Source organism: Herpailurus yagouaroundi, unplaced genomic scaffold (genome assembly GCF_014898765.1).
Source record: "Herpailurus yagouaroundi ecotype Mexico unplaced genomic scaffold, PumYag 28, whole genome shotgun sequence".
NCBI lineage: Eukaryota > Metazoa > Chordata > Mammalia > Carnivora > Felidae > Herpailurus > Herpailurus yagouaroundi.
Genome location: NW_024412376.1, coordinates 118,296,801 through 118,312,091, shown reverse-complemented (window position 1 = coordinate 118,312,091; position 15,291 = coordinate 118,296,801). Strand labels below are relative to the sequence as shown.

The 15,291-nt window shown below is 34.4% G+C and overlaps 1 protein-coding gene across 36 annotated transcripts in view; it reads left to right on the top strand.

Moving 5' to 3' along the window:
- ADGRL3 (adhesion G protein-coupled receptor L3) overlaps positions 1-15,291 on the top strand; it is an 842,607-nt gene that overhangs the window by 410,121 nt on the left and 417,195 nt on the right. The window lies entirely within an intron of this gene.

The following is a 15,291-nucleotide window of genomic DNA, read 5'->3' as shown; positions in this document are numbered from 1 at the left end:
ATCATAACATATGTAAAAATACATTTAAGTACATAAAAACAAAATCAATAACTTTAACCTTTTGTCTTCTCGATGCTTAAAATTCTGATATCTATGTGTGTGATTAATAAATTGGTAGAATCGCTATCTTATTTTCTATAAATTACTGTTATATAGGTTATTAATTGAAATTACAATATGCCAGGTTTTTGACCAAAGCATCTGTATTACACTTGAAGGATAATGGTCTCTCTGAGCAAATCTGAGGGCTTTTGTTTGTTTCTAAAACCTAAGTCATGATAAGGTGAGTATTAATGAGAAATACAATTTTTAAATTAGGGATTCCTCTTGATATAAGTTCATTTGGTTTCATTTGGTTCTTCATGTGTTTCTCTCTCATTGTGGATCTCTTCTTGTTATACATTTGACTTGCCTCCAACTATAATTACATTTTCTGATGATCTGCTTAAAAAAGTTGAATTATCATCGTGCGCAAGGTGGTAACAGGTCTGTCCTGCCTGGTTTTCCATGAGTAGAATGAATGGGCACTGTGACTAAATTGTTATTTTATTTGTTTCTGTCAGAACAACATACAAAAATGGATTCTTTGAATCCATTTGAAGTGTGGGTTGAGGAGGAGATTCTGCTTTTCAGTGGTTATTAGCTTTTGATTTCAATGTAGCAGAAGCATTAACTTCACTAGCTCTTTGATCTCTTTATGATTTTCATTGAAAATGTTTTAATCCTTTTATTGATATTATTAATGGCTCCCAAAATAAGCCCTTAATCTTATAATTATTGCAAAAAATAGTTACAATGGATCCTCTCAAGTGGCTGAATTAGATGGGATGTGTCTGGAAAGTGACAAATCTGCAGAGTGAAATGGCTTTAAGCACCCTGAGTGAGTCATTTGTGGAAGCCCCCCTGGTGGTTTCTCAAAGTGAGAATTGTCAGCTGAAATAACTGTGGTTGATTTTGTGTGGAGGCAAGTTCCTTGGTTATATCTTGACTATTAAATGTACTACATTTACACTTGGCCAAAATAAATGCTTTTGACTCTTGGATAGATGAAATTAGGTTCCATCTTGCAAGTGCCCAAGAGATGAGATGGCCATGTCTGTTTAAGCTGCTTTATAATTAATGAGCTTTCACTGTCATGCCAGTGACAACATGTTAAATAATGCTAATAATTTCTAATTATGATATGGATGTATCATATTCATAATGATATGTACAGTTTAAATAATTCATTTGAAACTAAAATTATGAGGAAACCTTTTCTAAAAAATATCTTAGATAATTATTGTTTTTTCTCATTTAAATTTCTAGAAAGGCATTATATTGGTGTCTAAACATTTTTAAGCATGTCTCTAGATTGGAGGATTATTATTACAAAATGTGAAAGGTTTTTGTGTATCCTTGCATAACCTTGTTAAAAAGGTTTTGTAACTTACTTCAGCCTCATGAATTAGCTGGATGTCACAGGCAAGGACAGGCATGAAATATTATCCATGTAGATGTTTGAATACACATTGAACAAATACATACATAAAATTGTTACTTTTATGTATGTATTTATAACAATAACTGTTAGTTATTTTGATTTCCATGTTTTTCCCCAGGAAAACTATGCAGTCTGCTATCTGCTCCAGGAGAGCCAGATTCCTCACTGCTTTTCAGATTACACCTTGTGTAAATCCAAGTGTGTTCTTATACCATTTTGCCTTCATCCCCTCTGAAAGTTCTGTGCTTTTACCTCTTCTTTCATTATCCTACTTAGAAGACCTCTTAAACTGTCAGAGCACATTTCTTTACCCTTCTTGGAACTTCTAATCTCACTTGCTATTATCTACATCCTTCTTTATTGTATCTAAACATTAATAAACCCATATTATCACATCCTAGACAATTGCCTTGTCTAAAGTAAATTGTAGGCTTCTAGAGGGCAGACTTTCTGTTGGTTTTACCTAAAACTAACTTTTTATGTTTAATGCTATGTAAATGAATAAGTAAATGTGCTCTCCAATTGTGTGATGCCACTTGGAAGCTTTCTTATTTCTGAATGATTTTTGTTTCTTTTTGTGTTACATTTACACACTTCAGTGAGTTTTAAAAAATGGTATATACAGCTTTAGGATCTAAATGTGAAAATGATTTTTGGCAACTGATAACTGCAGAAATTTTACATTTTGAATTCAGCTGATGTTTCATGCTATCTTCAGTTATTAATAGATGTATTTCCATTTTTAACTCCACTAACACTTGAAAATACACAACATGAAGTTCACCATGACAGCTTTGGAGTTTGGTGGATAAATAAGCTGGGCATGGTCCCTGCCCACAAAACTATAGCTCTTTGGCAGATAAAAGTAAACAGCTAGATTGTTTGCTCAATATTTTATTTTTATCTCATTTACATTTATTGAGGAGTTCAAAAAAAGGAAAGCTCTTTCAGCTAGATAATATTAAGGAATGTTCATTGAAGAGAGAATGTAAGCTGATCCTTGAAGGATGGCAGCATTGGTGGAACCAGAAGAGACCAAAGTGATAGTAGATATATAAAATATGAGTGCCTGGGCACCAAAAAAGAACATGAGGAAACAGATTCCCTTCAATAACACTTCATCCATCCTGTTCTGCCTTGGCTTCAAAAGCTTATTGGTGTTTGTTGGGCACTATTAATCTCTCTAAAGCTTCCCCAAATGTCCCAGTACTTGAGGCCAGCTCCCCACCAACCTCCCCATAGATGTGGTGCACATGCTTTTAAGAAATCTTGATCATTCAGGGGCGTGTGGGTGGCTCAGTTGGTTAAGGGTCCGACTTGGGCTCAGGTCATGATCTTGAGGCTCCTGAGTTTGAGCTCTATATCAGGCTCTGTGCTGACAGCTCGGAGCCTGGAGCCTGCTTCGGATTCTGTGTCTCCCTCTCTCTCTGCCCCTCCCCCGCTCATGCTGTGTCTCTCTCTCTCTCAGAAATAAATAAATAATCTTTAAAAACAAAAAGGATGGGGCGCCTGGGTGGCGCAGTCGGTTAAGCGTCCGACTTCAGCCAGGTCACAATCTCGCGGTCCGTGAGTTCGAGCCCCGTGTCAGGCTCTGGGCTGATGGCTCAGAGCCTGGAGCCTGTTTCCGATTCTGTGTCTCCCTCTCTCTCTGCCCCTCCCCCGTTCATGCTCTGTCTCTCTCTGTCTCAAAAAAAAAAAAAGTTGAAAAAAAATTAAAAACAAAAAGGAAATCTTGATAATATGATGATAAACTAACTTTATGCTATCTATCCCCTTGTCAATACAAAGGCCTATTGGAGTTATTCTTTATAGTTGGACATAAATTCCATCTAAATGTGGGAAGTTTGAATATTGTATGACATGCTTATCCCAACTCTTTGGACACATATTTTGAGTATGTGGTATACAGTCTTACTTTATGTAGAATTGCTTACACTTTTCAAATTGAAAAGGCATTTGCAAACAGGTATACATGTGTACATAGTGTATATTTATTGAGGTATAATATACATATGGGAAAGTGCACAGATCATAAATATATACAACTTAATGAATTTTCACAAACCCAGCTCATCTAAACAACAACCAACTGAAGACACAGAACATTAACAGCACCTCCGATGTAGCCCTTTCTGCTCTGCACCAGCCATATTCCACATCCCTGTGTTTTGCTGCTACTTAAATCAGTTTTGCCCATTTTATAATTTAAGTAAATGAATTCATATAGTATATGATTTTTGATGTCTGGCTTCTCTCATTCCTTGCATTCATTTTTATATATAACTTTACTGAAGCATTTTTACACATTGTATAATTCACTCATTTCAAGTGTATGATTTTTAAAGTAAATTTACCACTTTACCAAGTGATTCGATATCATCATAAATCAGTTTTAGAATGTTTCCATCACCACATTGAGAGTCTGATGCCCATGTGATAATCCCCATCTTCCTCCTACCCCATGCAATGACTAAGGTATATTCTGTCTGTATGTCTGTTCTTGTGTGTGTGTGTGTGTGTGTGTGTGTGTGTGTGTGTGTGTGTGTATTCTTAAAAAAAATGAATGTTTACTTATTTTTGAAAGAGAGAGAAAGAGAGAGACAGAGTGTGAGTAAGGGAGGGGCAGAGAGAGGGGGACACAGACCTGAAACAGGCTCCAGGCTGTCAGCACAGAGTCTGACGTGGGGCTTGAACTCACCAACAGTGAGATCATGACCTGAGTCGAAATCAGACGCTTAAGCAGCTGAGCCATCCTGGTGCCTCTATATATGTCTATTCTTAATGCATTATGTTTCAATCTAAATAGTGAATATTTGAAATCAAGTGAGACTTAGTGGGCATTTCAGTGGGGACAAATCAAAGAAATAGCAGTTATTTTTGGAGGCATGGATATAAATTTGTTGCTTGTATTCTGCATTCTCTTGGAATCAAAGATCATAATCTAGCCATTTAACAAATACCCTCTAGAGTTTTCTACCAAGTAGAAATGTTAAATATATAAAGTAGGATGATTTTTTTTTCTATTTCAATGAGTGATCTAGGTTTTACTTTTCATCTTCTACCAGCATTTTAGCAAGATTACATTTTCACATGTCATAGTCACATCAGGAACATGAAAAAAAAAAGTCAGGGAAGGAGTGAGGAAGGGAAGAAGGGAGAGGGAGAAAGCTGTTTCTCACCTTTCTGAAAAAGTTATATTTCAGTTTATATCAGTACCACTGCAGGGGATTTTACAGCTTACAAAAAGATCTTGGCTTTTGTTGTATTCTATCCTGGTGAAGTTAAGAACTCTTTCAATAGCAGTCAAAGAAGAAATGTCAGTGGCAGTTTTTATGTGTACGTAACTGAGTAAATGTTCTGCAATAACTGTGTATACATACATGAGTTTTTCAATTGAGTATTCTCCTTTGCTCCTTTCACTGAATTATTACATTATATCTTGCATTTTTCTTCTGAATTATAACAGATCAAAAATAATCCCTCATATCAGGGACTTTTCCATTGAATGCACATTCTATGCAGTAAAAAGAACTGTTGAGTATAGAAACTATAATATATAACTCATTGCCTTAAGGATTACTTTTTGTGTGCATGTTTAGTAAAAAAAAAAAAAAAAGTAAATGAAGGAAGGAAGGAAGAAAGGTAATTATCAAATCCCAAATGTAGAGAATATGGAGAAGTTGGGAAATTCCTTTCTGGAAGCCATTTACCTCCTTTTTAATATTTCAGCCTATTTCAATTCTGAGAATATATTTTGGGAATGTCCTACTAAAATGCTTTCTAGTACTTCTTGCTATTCACATTTAATTTTGAATGAAATTATGTTATGAAATTTGAATGAATTATGTTTGAAATTTAAGAGTTTAGTAAATGATGAAAATATTTCAGGATTGGTTAAGATAAAAGCTAAAGGGAGTTATGTTGTCTGTCTGTTACTGGCCATGGGGAATGTTAACCCCTTGTGCAGTCATTCCCAAAGTGTGGTTCATGGCAATCTGGAATTCCTGAGCTCTTTGCAGGGATTTCTGGAGGGCCAAAACTATTTTCATAACAATACTGACTTATTATTTGCCTTTTTTATTGTATTAGACATCATGCCAAAGCAGTGCTAGGTAAAACCGATGCCGTCTTAGCAGGGATAAAGACAGTAGCGGTAACGTGCTTTTAAAAATTTCTCAGTTTTAATTGCTAATATGACACATAATAATATAACTCATATAAACCAATAGTCTTTGAGAATCTTAATAATTCTATGATTTAAAGAGTGACAAAGGGTAGGAGAATTGATACTCAGCAAGTATTTTTTTCACTTCCACTTATGGCTGAAAATTAGTTATATTTTGTCTTCATTATTTTTACATTGCATAATACTCAATGTATTTGTTTTAAAATCATCTAGAGTTTTTTTCATGAACTAATTATTATTTTTTAAATCTTTATTTATGAGAGAGAGAGAGAGAAAGAGAGTGAGAGCGAGTGTAGCAAGGACAGAGAGAGAGAAGGAGAGAGAGAATCCCAAACAGGATCCGCACTGTCAGCACAGAGCCTGACACAGGGCTCGAACTCACAAACCGTGAGATCGTGACCTGAGCAAAAATCAAGAGCCAGATACTTAACCTACTAAGCCACCCAGGCACCCCTCATGAGCTAATTATTATTTATATTGAAGTATAGTTGACATATAATATTATGTTAGTTCCCAGGTGTACCACATCGTTATTCAATCATCCTATACATTATGAAATGCTCACCACGCTAAGTGGACGAACCATCTGCTACCAAAGTCATTACAATATTATTGACTATATTTCTGTTGCATATTTGATTTATAAAGTATAATATTTTTTAAATATATATACTGAATGAGCACCTTAATTGTTTCCCCACCTCCAGCTCTTTAGATATTTTTACACTTTGTGGTCAGTCTGAAGAACTTGACATCTTGTGGAAAATATTTAGAAGATATCACCATGGAAAAAAGGATAAAAAGTTTCTGAAAAGGAAAGTATATAGGGTATAAACACTCTAGTAATTATCTTTAGTATAGCTTAAGTTTATAAGGAAAAGAACGAAGCAGATTATGAACATAAATTCTGTCACTGATTTATTGGATACTGCAGGACTCTGGAGAAAACTAAGTGGTAGTGATATTTAGCAGCCATTCAATATGATACTTCAGTTGCTCTGTCATTAGTAATTTTAAAGATTGCTGAGGCTACTGAGGGAGTGAGTCTCCAAGTATTTTGACTACCTTTTAGGTTTCATTTTCCTGATGAGGAGACTGAGGAACATGGAGTTTAAAAAGTCACCTAAAATTATTTACTATACAATGGCGTAAGCATGGCTGCTCTCTTTGGGTATGTAGCCCATGATTTTTTTTTTTTAACTGTTTTTTTTCTTCTTCGAAGATTCTAAAAATAATTTTTGTTATCAGAAAAATTCTTTTCATTTCTCAGGACATCAGAAGAAGCCAGTGAAAGTTTCAAATCCATCCACAATTTATAAATTCAATTAATCTGTTGGTTAAAGAAGAGTAAAGTTTTAATAAGAAGCCAACCTTACAAAATTGATCGATATAGCCATTGAGTTAGATTTTTAGGAAAATATCCTTTCCTTGCCTGCTGATTATTCAGGAATTTTACCTTTAGCTGTAGTTTTAATATTCAGGGTATGATGTGCTTGTACAAATAGGAAATACATTCACTTGTTACTGGTGATAATGATACTTATTTACTTTTATTGTGTGCTTTGTATTTGCCATGAACTCTGGTAAAGAATTTACCTTTCATTAGTTCATTAATATTTCCCCGTAACACTAAGAGATAACCATTATTATCATTCCTATTGTACCAGTGAGGTAGTTAAAGCACATAGAAATTTTCTTGATGACGAATTTATTTTAAGCCAATGTACTGTCTTGCTTGAGAGATTTGAGGCTTTGTTTATTGTCGCAAGGGTGATAAAATGATAAAGTATCAAAAAAAGTTAAGAACTGTGCTCCTGATCATGATCATGATGATAAGAAAAGAAACTCATTTTCTCTCATGCAAACATTCAATCAGACTTTGGAATTGGTTTGGCTCTGGTTTTATTAATATCCAATTATAGCTGTACACACATTTTTTATTATTAAAGTCTTGGGTAGAAATAATTTAATAATTGTGAATCTGAAATCCTCCAGACTCTAAACCTCTTTTTTATTTGAATCAATTGTGCTTATAAAGTGTTTTAGGTAATGTAGTGCTTCTTGGAAAAACAAGCATTGATAGAACAGAGCTGATTGTATTACCAATGCTAAATATTTCTAGCTATAAAAATATAAAGCGAGATTTTTTGAGAAGTTCCTATAAGCCAGACAGTGTTCTAAGCACTGTGTGTGAATTAACCAATTTAATTCTTCTCCTGTGAAATGGATACTGTTGTCTTCTTCACTGATGGAAGAACTAAGGCATAGAGAGTTTAATTAACATCCAAAAGGTACATAGTTTCCTATAAAGCTGTCTTTTTTAACCTAGGCAAAATTCAGGATAAATATTGCAATCCATCACCTTCTGTGCTTTGTCTAAAATGTGCACTATTTTTGGGTGCCTTGGTGGCTCAGTGGGTTAAGTATCCATTTTTTGATGTTGGCTTAGGGTCATGATCTCATGGTTTGTGAGATCAAGTACTGAGTTGGGCTATTGATGAGTGTGGAGACTGAGATTTCTCCCCCCACTTCTCTCCCCCCCCGCCCCCTCCCACTCCTACCACTCTCTCTCAAAATAAATAAACATAAAAAAGTTAAATAAATAAAATGTGTACTATTTTTAATAAAATAGACTAAATGAAAAAACAGTTATGAACCAGTCGCTAGAACTGAAAAGAAAATATACATGTGTGTGCATGTTTGTGTGTGTGTGTGTGTGTGTGCGCATGCACACGTGCATGTTCATCCCACACACATACAGATGCTATTAGAGGTTGGTTATCTTTTACACATCCAAATAATGAAAACATGGCATGGAACTTATTAAATCATGTGGCATTTATTTATTTTCTGCCTTAGGATAAATTTTCAGGCAAAAACACTTAAGTACTTGTAATGAAAATGTTCAGTTAAAAAAAAATCTGTAGATAAGATTTTGTTTTTAACATTTTTGATTTCATGGTGACACAATTATCTAATAGCAATACTTCACTAAAAATGTACATATTGTTTATAATGGGTATTAAATAGAAATTTGTATGGTTGATGAAAATAAAGGAAAATGAATGTCACTTCATATATAAACTATGGAAGAGGGCAGGCTCATGAGTTAGAAAACTAAATACATTACATGAGTACTTTGAAATACTTGCAAATGAGAAAATGTATCATGCCAGCCTTTCGTAATTAAACTTGAATATAAGGAACAGAATGCTTTAAAATTTCCAATGTTTTGTATAATGAGATTTTAGATGGCATAAATGTTTACAAAGCTTTTGTTAATAAGTCATAAAGACGAAATCGGATCTTTATTTTTACTACACTATAGTTACTTTGTCTTGTTATATAATCAGTTTATGCCTGTTTAATATTTTTGTTTTATTTTTCATATCCTGTAAAAATTCAGTTATGCTAAAAATATTGCTAAATTTGCCTCCACGAATATTCTGGCCATAAGCTTTAGTTGATTCATTGTTTCTTTACTATTAAGAATATTATCAAATACAGCTAAATGTGAAAAAAACTACAAAAGATATAGTTAGTAAATCATTCTTGGTAATACATTGTGAATCTTCCTGTTATGTGCTGATGTGAGAGTACTTTAACTCTGAGAGAAATGTTATTTCCCAAGTTGTTGCATAATAACTAAATCCCTAATATTTGTTAATGTGAAAATTGCATTAATTGATGGTTTCCATAAAACTAGATATTTACCTTATCACATGTATATCAGAAATATATTTATTTGTGATTAAGTTTACCAAATGGCAAAAGCAAAATATGTTTTTCATGTGTATGGAGTAATTTCGATAGACAAATATATGTATGTGTGTTTTGGCATGAAAAGACTTGAAGTCTTTCCAAAATGCCGTTACCCATAACTGTTAGTACCATCAACCTTATGAAAAAAAAACATTTGGAGCTATTTCTTAGACTTATTAGTGTATTGAGGAAGTAAATGTTTCAAAACGAATAGAAGTCTACAGGAAGATTGCAATAAAAAGAGGAAAACATACTTCAGAAGTAATAAAAAAGGCAAGAAGTAATGGGTGTTACACAAGGAGGAAACTAGATGGCTATGGGTTTGAAGGTGAGTAGATAATTGAAATGAGGAGAACCTTTTCAGTTAAAATTATTGATATTGTTAATTGATTCAGATACACTTTGAGGTTCCCAACCTTTACCACTGATCATCTGAACAAGTCTGGATATTTTACATTTAATTAATCTACTTCTGAAGATTTGAATTTACTTATCAAATATAGTATATTAATGCTTTGCAAAAGATTCATGACAGGCCTCTATCAATATGAGCATCTTATCAAACATAGTATTCTAATATTATTTCCTCTTTTGGTAGCATTGACTTGTTTCATAATAATAGGAATTTTTATTTTCTTTTTAGAATTATACTTGTGAAACCCACCAAAGCCTGGCCGCAGGCAACACATCCTTCAGGCATGTTACCTGTGTACTTCTGATATATGTTTATATCTATGTATTTTTAACTTATATACTAAACTCTATTATATTTCTCTACCCAGACCACAAATATTTTTCTTTTCATTATGGTATAAAAATATCTATGACCAGTTTCATCACTTACAACCTTCTAGAATGTGGGAATTATTTCTCTGTAGGTATTTTAGAAATTAGGGTCAGAAAACTGTACTCCTTTTTCACAAATTAGTCTCTGCAAAATTTGTCCTAATAAAAGGCCTTTCACCTTTCCAAGGAATTCAAGTATATCATCCTTGCCTGAGGAGATAGGCTTCTGAATTACTTTCCAACTTCATTTCTAAAGAAAATGTAGAGTCCTTCAAATGACTTTACATTTAATTATTTCCTCCAATAGCATTTCCCTGCTGTGACATAAAAAAAAAAATCTGCAACTATAACAACAAACATTATGTGTGGTATAATATTTCAATGAAAGTCATGGAAGTGGAAAGGAATAAATTAATAAGAGCAGGACAAGCTCACATGGATATTGGAATGAGATATGAGCCTCTTTCTGCAAACTAACCAAAAATGTGTCTCAGTGAACGTTGTGAGGTGCAAACACATATCAAAAGTGTTACACGTTAGTGCACACAAAGGAAAAGGTAATCCTTCCTGCGATGTGGTTGGATGCATATGGGATCGCTGTAATTGTATTAGGAAAGCATGTCAGCAGAAAATGATAACGAAGCTGCAGCATAAAATCTTATCTCCTAGATTCTTTCCCTCTGTTGTGTCACAATTTCTTGCAGAAAATAATTGAAGAAAATGTTGTTTTGATGAGGATGGCATGAGCTCAGTGTATCCTTAAGAGGCGCAACTCTGAAAGTAGTAGGCCGAGCCTGCCGACATGCTTGTGCCGATGCGCGCATGCGCACACGCACGCGCACGTACACACACACACACACACACACACGACACAACTTCTGAGATATAAATGTATAAGGTATTTATGATGTGTATTGCTAAGATGCGGATGAATTTCAAGAAAAATACCATATATTTACCCTGGAATCAAATATTTAAATTATTATCTCATGGTTTAAGATATCAGGTTTACTTTTTCTCTCATTTATTAAGAAGTAAAGGAATAGGTTTCTGATCCATTTATTTTATTCTTATGTTTAAAAATATTTATATTTTTGTTAGGAAGAGCGTACACAATTATTTTACTATTGACAGTATTGATGCTCACACAGGCAAAGTGGTCCAAGGTTAAATGTGACCCTGTGCTTTTATTTTAATTATATAAATATGTTTTCAGAACTAGTTTCTTTGGAAAGCACAATAATTGGTATTTGATATTATAAAATATTCTTATTTGTTGGCAATATAGAAAACTTAGCTGAACTCATTAGACTTCACAATTTAAAAATATGTTTTTCTAATTATAACAGGAAACACATTGGAAAGGGAATATTCAACAATTGTCTAGAGGTTATTTAAGAAAAACAATGTCTCTTGGAGCTCCAAAATTGTTCTGGTTTTGCGAGGATGTTTAGTAACTACCCCCTATTCTTCAGATATTTATGCCTCATCTTATCTGTTTGGCGCATGCACTTTAAAATCTTTGCAGTAGACTTTGGTTTGAAACCCAAGCCCTGTGTCTTACTACATGTTGTCTCACTGAGCAGTTTAGAAGTAAACTACTTACCTGGAAGACTCATAAGACAGTAAAATCTATGTTTTTCCACATGTGTAGCAGCACTGTGCTAATGTGGTTTTTATTTACTATTCCTGGAGATACGTGGCTTTACATTATTCTCTATTGTTGAATAAGAGGTGCCATTCTGGATTTTGATGTTTGTTTTCGAAAGAGAAGTGTTGAAAGAATTCCTGTCTCAGAAAAAAATCTCCCCAGTATGACTTCAACAGTACATCAGTTTTATATTATAAAGATGGATGTCATGATGTATTTACATGTGTAAATATTTTTCTTGCTCTACTTATTTTTAATTCTTTTATTTTATGACTTATGGGTAAAAAGTTCTGATTCTGGGAAAATCCATAAAGCACATTAAGTTTATCTTTGAAAGTCAAACAAGTTTTTATTGGGGCGCTCTCATTTCTTTAACTCCTGGGACCTCAGGTCTCATGTCTCTCATCTGTACAATCTGTCTTTTCCACCCCACTTCTTTGGCTTCATAGTCCTAAGTAAGAATGTCATCACCGTCTTACTTTAAAGTTGTCTTTGGACCTATGAATGATTCCAGTCTCAGGCAAAACACATGCCTAAAAATGAGGAAAGAATGCTCATCCAAGGTACATCTGTTATGTTCTTGCCAGAAAATGAGAGAAATGGTTTTTGGGGAGATAATAAAAACTCTCCATTCCCTCATCCAAAGATAATTTGTTATTGTATTTGAAACATCGCAACAGGGTTCACCCTTTAGTAGAAATAACAATGCTAGGCATCATCCTGTAGATTACACACATAACCAGTGCTATTAGCATCTCTCCAGATTGTTTGCCTTACACTTAGGAGTTCATCTACACAGCAGCAAGAGGCTGTGTTTTGAGCTGTGAAAATGTCACTAGATTGGTAGGAATGTGGCTTGGAAGTGTCTCCACAGATCATTCCTTTAGGTTCGAGATTGAATAATCAAGTTTTATAAATTTTCTCTGTTTTCTTTAAGTAAGATAGGTCCCAAACAATAATCTTCATAGATTTTTAGAGAAAAGGAAGTCTTATCCTTGTGAATTTTGTCTCACCAGTATCATGCCATTCTGCCAGTGTTGTTGAAAACATCTTGATAGACCACATAAGGAACAGTCACCCACATACTGTTTACATTAGTAATTAACAGAGAATTTTAGGAGAGATTATAGGCATTGTCACCACTCCAACATTTTCCTCTTAATGAAATAACAGGCACAGTGGGAAGCCAACTGCATTTTTAAACCCAGCAGGTCAAATTGTGGAACAGAAACTATTAAGTGTTACAAGGGTTTGAATACAAAGTGTGCTACTAGTAAAAATGATAAGAAGTACTCTTGCAAGGAGATGCTTCTTGGACAACCCAGTCTAGGAGTTTAGAAAACTTTAGGGTTCTCTCGAAATATATATTACCACACATTTTCTAGTACAGCTGGACAATGTGTAGGCTAACAAGCCACAAAGCCTAAATAGGATCAGAATTCTCCTTGTGAAGACCCTCCTCCATAAGACTAGAGAAAAAAATATTTAAGTAGGCTCTTTTACATAAGCTCATGGATCTGGGAATAGTGTACCCATCTCTCAGCATTCAGAATCTTTTCAGAAAGAAAAAAATTAACAAGAAACAGAAGTTCTTTGAAAACCCAAACTTACTCCCTTTCCTCTTAGTTACCCTCCCCACCCCCCACCCCCGCCTTTTTTCCTTCTGTCATTCAGTTTAATGGCACCATGGCTAAGCATGATTCTAATCCCAGTCAAAGCACATTCCTAAAAATAAAGGAAGAATGGTTACCAAAAGTAAATCTGTATGTTCTTGACAGAAAATGAGATAAATAGATGCTGGAGAGATCATGAAAATTCTCCATCCCGTACTCCAAAGGCAAGTCAGTGTTTTAAACAGAATATCACAAAATGGTTTACCTTTTACTACAAATAACAATGCCAATGGAAGCCTCAGACCCTCAGAGTGTTTGAGGTCTCTTCAGTACCAGTTCCCCCCACAAAAACCAAACCAAACTAATAAAAGAAGGCAAACATTTTCCCCACGTTAGTATTTCAGCATTGAAAGAAAGAAAACCACTGCCTTAGTTTTAGTCTTGCAGCAATTAGAGCGTTGGATGCTCCACCATCTGACAGAGATTCTGCAGGAAAGAAGAAATGTTTGGTACTAATTAAATTTAAATTTCAAGTTTAGTTTTGTTACAAGGTGGAATCTCAGTCTTTTGCAAATTCTCCCTCTCTTTCCATCACTGGTCTGTGGAGACTATCATGGAAGCTTTGGGCTGGGACTCTCCCCTGAACATGAGCCAGTGCTTCTGAGCTGAGACCTGGACACGTGTCTGTGTTGCACCTGCCCTCCACTTCAGGTTGTGGAGGTCAAGCTAATGAAAGAAACTGGGTGTGGGATCATGGACCAGACTTTATAACAACACAGCTTTTAAAATCACTTAATGTTTTAGTGAATGGCATTTTCCCTCTGAAATAAAGTGTCCAAAAATTTAAAAAGAGAAATATCATCATAGTTTGCTCATTGGAATGAAATAACCATGAATTCTATTCTGAATTTTTCAGATGTTTAAATTGCATATTATGTGACAGCACAAAAAAAGTCTTAAAACAATGTAAAATCTCAAATGATCCTTTCTTCCCCTTCCTCTAGTTCAAATTGCACTTGGAAACTCGATAAAACAATTCCATATGTTCTACTATAGAAGTAATTACTGCAGTTTTACGTAGTCCTAACATCTTTTGTTTACACCTAGTAAATGAACCATTGTTAGATATCCCACAGCACATGGTATGATTCATTTCTAACAGAAAAAGTATATGTATATGTATATACCTAATATATACATACACCTATATACACACACATATATACATATATTGCTATTAACAGTAATTATCACATTAAAATTATTTTCTATTTAACTATGAATTAAAAAATTGTAAGTTAATATTATAGACACATGAGGTCTATTAATCTACAAAAAAATAGAACATTTTCATTATAGGAACAAACCACCATGCACTAAAATGGAAATTAAAAGTTAATTCCATTTTTTTAAGTTTATTTAGTTTGAGAGAAAGAGCACAGGGGAGGGACAGAGAGAAAGAGGGAGAGAGAGAATCTCAAGCAGGCTCTATGCCATCAGCACAGAGCCCGATGCAAGTCTCAAACTTACTAACTGTGAGATCGTGACCTGACCCGATAGCAAGAGTTGGGTGCTTAACCGATTGAGCCACCCAGATGCCCCAATTATTCCATTTTTTGGAAGCCTTTAAACTTGTCTCATCATGAAAAGACACGAAAGTAGAGAGTCAGTTATTAGAGGAAAGAAAAACATGTTTCTATCCAAAGCTCTGGTCCTAAAAGAATGTTACTGAGTATCGACCTCCAAGGTGTCAGCCTTGGTATCTGGCCAAGGTTCTAAGCCAGAAAGGGAGAAAGGTCATGTGGGTTTC